The following is a 6,000-nucleotide window of genomic DNA, read 5'->3' as shown; positions in this document are numbered from 1 at the left end:
TTTATGTGGTAAAATAAAAGGTCTTTAAGGTGAATAAACTCATGCGTGTCCGTTCTCTGAATTTATATGTGTGTGTGTGTGTGTGTGTGTGTGTGTGTGTGTGTGTTTCTCCCTGCAGTTTTCAGTATTATTCAACGCTCTCCTCGATCTATTCCATCCCGGGCTGTGGCACTCTCTCTTGGGTCCTCAGTGTCCCTCTGCTTGCTTTCAGACTGCATTTTGGTGACAGCAATGTCAAAACACGTCAGCCGCACTCCGAGGAGAGCAGGTTTTAGTGGCACCGGGCTCGGCGGCCGTGGCTCTGGAAATGCAGCCCTCTCTCACTGCAGACACCCTCATCCCTCCCCTGAATGACAAAATTAGAGCCGATCCCACACCCACCAAAATAAATACCGTGTTTTTGCAATCACTTCCCGATAGACTGCTCCAAGCTGAAAAGAGCATAAACTGCACTGTAATAATGCCTATAAATGTGATAATGTGTGTACTGAAGAATGATAATACTGTAGATAGCAGTGTACATAGCAACAAGACACATGGAGACTAGAAAGGGGAGAGATGTCAGTGGCAGAGAAAGAGACAGGTACGGCGATTAACTTAACATCAAGTCATTTTTTCAGCTCTCATTTCTGTTTTCTTTTCCGTAATGAAACATGTTGCAATCAATCAATCACGTTCATTTTACATGGCTGTTCTGGCATCTGGCCAAAAGAGAGAAAAACGAGACAAGTGCACACTGTGGTCTGTGGTGTCAAACCTGATTAACCTCATAATGCTCGCCTCATTCTGTGGCATCCAATTTCAGAGGCGCATCTTGAAATACTCAGCGGGCGAGGCCGCCGGGGATCTGTGAAAGGAGACAACTGTAGCTTTAAAAATGTACATCATGGGGATAAATATAGAAAGTGTCATTTGCACCGTGGTCTGTAAGAAAACACGGGGATGTGAGAAGAAAAACAACCTTTATTACTGGCAGTTCCTGGAGTGCAGATGTTTGGACTATTAGGTATAAAAATAAAAAAAGAGATGAAGAATTTAAAATCAAAAATAACAACATTACTCACTGTCAGTGTCATGCACAATCAATATATTAATGTTAGCAATCTGTCTATTTAAATATGCGCCACAGGTCCTAAGTTGCAATAAATAATCAATATGCAATCTGTACAAAGTGCAAATGACTTTACCATTAGCATTATTGGAAGATTCTTACCAATGAAGGTTAATACATCAAGCTTCAGACACTATGGACACCTTCTGCATCAAAAATAAATGTATAAAAGATAATTTATTTATTAAAGTAAATACACATATTCTCTGTGCCAGAAAATATCACCTGATGAGCTGCAGAACAACCCGAGCCTCCCCAGCTCTCTGTTTTTAAGTTTGTGACTCTAAAGGTGAAAACAAACCAGTGCAACGTTTCCTTTAGCTCTTGTTTGATGTTTTGTCCACAAAGAAACTCAAGAACAAATCATGTCAGTGACTGATGGAATAAATATGAACCTAATCAGCAGCCGTTTTCTGGAAAATGGCATGAATCACTAAAAGCATGTCGGCCTCAACGTCCCCGATCAAGAAAACACGTGATCAGACAGGTAGGGAAACTTCTTTCAGTCCAGAAAGGAATGCTGCATTATACGGACAACCTCCTATTCTTTAACGGGAACGCCGTAGATCGCTTCAAGCAATATATTGCATCTTCCCAGAGAGATGTGGAGATGACACGCTGCATGGGTTTGACAACTGTCACGTTGCATCAGCCTTTGAACGCCGGCTGAGATTACTGGCAGGTCGGACAGATTTGACAGAAGGCAACTGACATGTTGGGATTCGGTGGCCGGGACACGGTGAGAGCAGTCTGAAAGCACGGAGACGCTTGATACATATTCAGCTGCGGTCAGTGTGAGCGTTTCGACTTTGTTTATGTATGTTGAAAGCGTCACATGCGCAAGGCGGCAAATTGCTATTCCGAGGACCGTTCCTTCCTTTCGGGTCGTCCGAAAATGAAGTAATGTCTCTCGCTCCTGACCTTTGCTTCCGTGTTCAGGTCAGGAGATAATAGGCATCACACCCCTCAAAGATTCTTATTATGGAGATGAGCGTGTGAGCGGGCCCGCAGATTTAATAAGTGACTCTAACAAGGAGCAGCTGCCCGTCAAACAATAACACCACAATCTCTGGTAAATTCCTGTCCTGTGCTCATGCTGAACGGCGGCATTGTCCCTGATCACCCTTCATGTCCCGTTGAGTGGGTTAAACGAGAGCGTTCACATGCACTCCGGTCAACGGTTTGAGCATGCAAGTTATGGCCTTCTGTCTTTTCTCGCGATATAAACACTCACAGATGAATGAATGACTGCCAAAAATCAAATATTTGTTTCCACACACGTCGGTGTGTGATAAAGGTACACAGTTAATCAAACACACTTCCAATTAAAGTTTTAAACATGAAGGGAAAAGCAAAATATCTGAGAGACTGACAGATGGCTCATTAGGCGCTGGCAGAGTTTTTATTCATAAGTGCTCAGCCGGAGAGTTTGAACAAAAACAGAATGACCAAATATTTATATCGATTAGAAAATATATTGTTTTAAAAAAAAGTGACTGATTTTCCTGCCTGGAAGAAGGTCACAGTTAATCAACTGTGCCTGGAACAATAAAACATATAAGCCCCTCATTACACTGTTAGAATGATTAATCACGCTCAAACAAAACACAAGTCACAGATGAGAAGTCAGTGAAACAGTCTCCGTGCCTTTCTTCAGCCTCTACCTGCTTCGCACAGCTGACGCCAAGTGTTGATTGATTTCTTCGTGCTCTCCGGTAATAGTTTCTCATTACAACATTTATAGAAAATGTCTGTCGCTCTGAGCACGTGTCGAATATTTATGTGACATTCGTCAGCTCAGTTTCACGAGAAAAGTCAAGACAACTGTGCATTAAATATATGGTGACTATGTAGTGCTATGAGTTGTGTTGAAGTGAATAACATCTAAGCTTTTTACAGCTCCAACCCAGCCGCAGATGTAAGTAACCATAGATCCTTATGTAAACAGGAAAACGAGGCAAAACACAGGTCGCTGCCATGCAGGTGTTAGCAATCGAACACTGGAAAATAGCACGACAGGGAACATTTTACTGCGAGGCTCAGCTGTCTGTTTATGCAGTTCTTAAACGTTGTAATCTGCACTTCATTTACACCTTTATTTCATCCCCTTTATTTTGAAAAGACTTAAGCTTTATGAATTGCGTAGTTTTTATCTTCACTCACATCAGAGAGAGTTGAGGGCTTTGTGTGTGTGTGTGTGTGTGTGTGTGTGTGTGTGTGTGCTCACTGATGGGGGGGCATCATTACAGTGACATTTGGTCATCTGTTATCCAAACAATTAAACATTATCATGCTGATTAATATCACACATTTGTCACAGTCTGCAGAAGAGGGGCCAGCATTTAATGATGTTGATGCGCTCTATTTGAATCTGACCACAGCTGTAAAAATCACTGATGTGATAGAAAAAAAAAAAAAAAACAGCACTTGCATCGAAAAGGAAGATGTACCAAAAGGTCTGTGCCTTTAAAGCCACTTGACCTTTCAGGTGAGAGTGATATCGCTCAGGGCGAGACAGTGAAAAACACCCAACAGCAGTCTTTTAATTAAACGACTGTCTCAAGCCTGACAGGACGGACCTGCGCTATCGGAGCCTCTGGAAAGCGGCACAAAGGGACGGCTCCTCGTGTGAAGGCAACAAAACTGTGCCAGCCCGGTGGAGAGATGGCTCGAGCCCAACTGCTTCCTGGAGATAAGGGGGAACGGAGCGCTTGAGAAGGAGCGAATTAAATAAGTCAGGCAAACAGTGAATGACAGCTCAACGTGATATCTAATTAACAATCAGGGATTGTCAGAGGCAGACACATTCAGAAGTGGCCAATTTGGCTGAAATGTAGCGCTGAGAAATTGTAAAATTCCCCACTTCATTAACGGCCTTTGTTCCTTCCACACGAGAAAGACACCAAACAACTGTTTTACTTCAAACCTGGGAGTTGTAGACGTTGAAGAGAATATAGATAACTGAAAACTGAAAAATGACTGAAAGTGAGAAGGGAAAATCAGACATCGCCCTTTAATTTAAAGTAAAATAAACACTTTGAATTGTTTCATTGCGTGTATTTGGTTCTCCCTCTAACTTCAGTTGGCTCATAATTGATGGTCCTTGTGAAGTGGCTGCATGAGACTCAGTCATTTTTCACTGTCAACATTAATATTAGGTTGGACGTGTCTCCCTCGCTCTCTTCAACATCTGCCTTCTCACTGCCATCAAATTGATATTTGACAGAATCTTAAGTGGCTTAAGTAGTGCAACACCGTTTTGGTATTGTCAACTATATAGTGTTGTATTTATTCGATTTTTTTTCACAGTGAAAAACACATTTAGTCATCCTCAAAGTAAACACATTTCATTTCAGGCTTCAGGCTTGAGGTCATTTCTTTCTGCCTGGGTACAGTTTGCAGCAGGGTTTATTTATTTATTTAAATTTTTTGCCATGTGGACAACGCGCAGCAAACTCTGCATATTCATTACAGACTGGAAGCAGGTGCTTTCAGCGAGCTGAAAATTCTAATGCTGTGTCAGGTGTCACATCCGGGAGGACAATAGGTCTGCCGGAGTCTTGGAGGGTCTCATGGGTCCCAAGATGGCTTGAAAATCAGTTTTCAATGTAAGTCAGAAAATGTAGCCAGAGTGAAAGAAAACAGAAAAAAAAAATACTCATAAATGAATTATGATGATATTTCTTAGAAGTCAAATGTGACGTGGAGGATTATTTCATTTCCACGTCATTTACAAATGCGTCTAAAACAATGACACGTTAATAAGTAAAAGTGACGCTTCAATTAAAATCCCCACAGCCAACTCTCTATTCTAATAGTATAATCCAAAAAGGCCGCACGACGCCTTTACTGCAGAAAATTGGAGGTTTTGACACACCTATTACATTTTCTTTTTTTCTTTTTTTTTGTGAGGCTGAATTATGAGATGTTACTCTTTCAATTTCTCTTTTCAAAAGACTTAAAAAGTTGCTTTTATTGTCTGTGTACCTAAATTATTATTGTGAACCAGAGTAACATATGTTGTTAAATGTGGTTCTTTCGGTGAGAATACCTTGCAATGCAACGATAGATCATGTCCTGGACAGATCGCCTTTCCATCAAGGGGCAAGCACAGAAAGATCGCTTCCACTCAGTGTGACATGCACGGTCAATATTAAGTCACCACAGCTGACTTCGACACTACACACTCTAAGACTATAGAAGGGCACTTAGAGAAAAGAAACAGTCACAAAGAGAGCATGCCACGACTGTCAGCAATGGCAATTTTATAGATGTGACCTTATTATTAGGAACCCTTCCCATATTTGTACGTCTGTGTGGCAAGCTCATGCATTTCCAAGCTAACTTCTATAACCAAAACTTCCAAACTCGCCGCTGACGCTCGGCTCTCCTGTGGCCCAAGCAATCAGCGTTGCGCGTCTAATTGGCGCTGCCAGATGTTTTGAAGCATCCCTGTGTGTCACAGAGTCCGTTCTCTTTCGGAACAGATGTCAAACGGTTCCTCTGAATGAGCATTTTCACGGGGAATTCATCTCGGGTTTGTCAAATATTGTGGGATTCAACAAGGTGTGGTGAACCTGCCACCAAATGCCCCATTTCACAGTACGCTGCCCACAGCGGACCCCTCTGGGAACCCCGCGTCTCATTCCGCACCTGATGTTGGTTATCCACCTGATCTCGGCAATCTTTCAAAACAGACATGCTCAGTTTCACAAACAGATGTCACATCAAGCCTATAGTTAGTTCTGAATCGTGAATATTTTTTCTCCGTCTGATTATTGCCGGCGACGGCTCGGAGGCATTTAGATTCAGGAGGTTTAGTGAGCATTATTATCTCCACAGAGTCCCTGTCTGACTGACAGCCAGTGTATTAATAACAGACAAATGAG

This window comes from Salarias fasciatus, chromosome 16 (genome assembly GCF_902148845.1).
Source record: "Salarias fasciatus chromosome 16, fSalaFa1.1, whole genome shotgun sequence".
NCBI lineage: Eukaryota > Metazoa > Chordata > Actinopteri > Blenniiformes > Blenniidae > Salarias > Salarias fasciatus.
Note: the sequence above shows the minus strand (reverse complement) of the source record.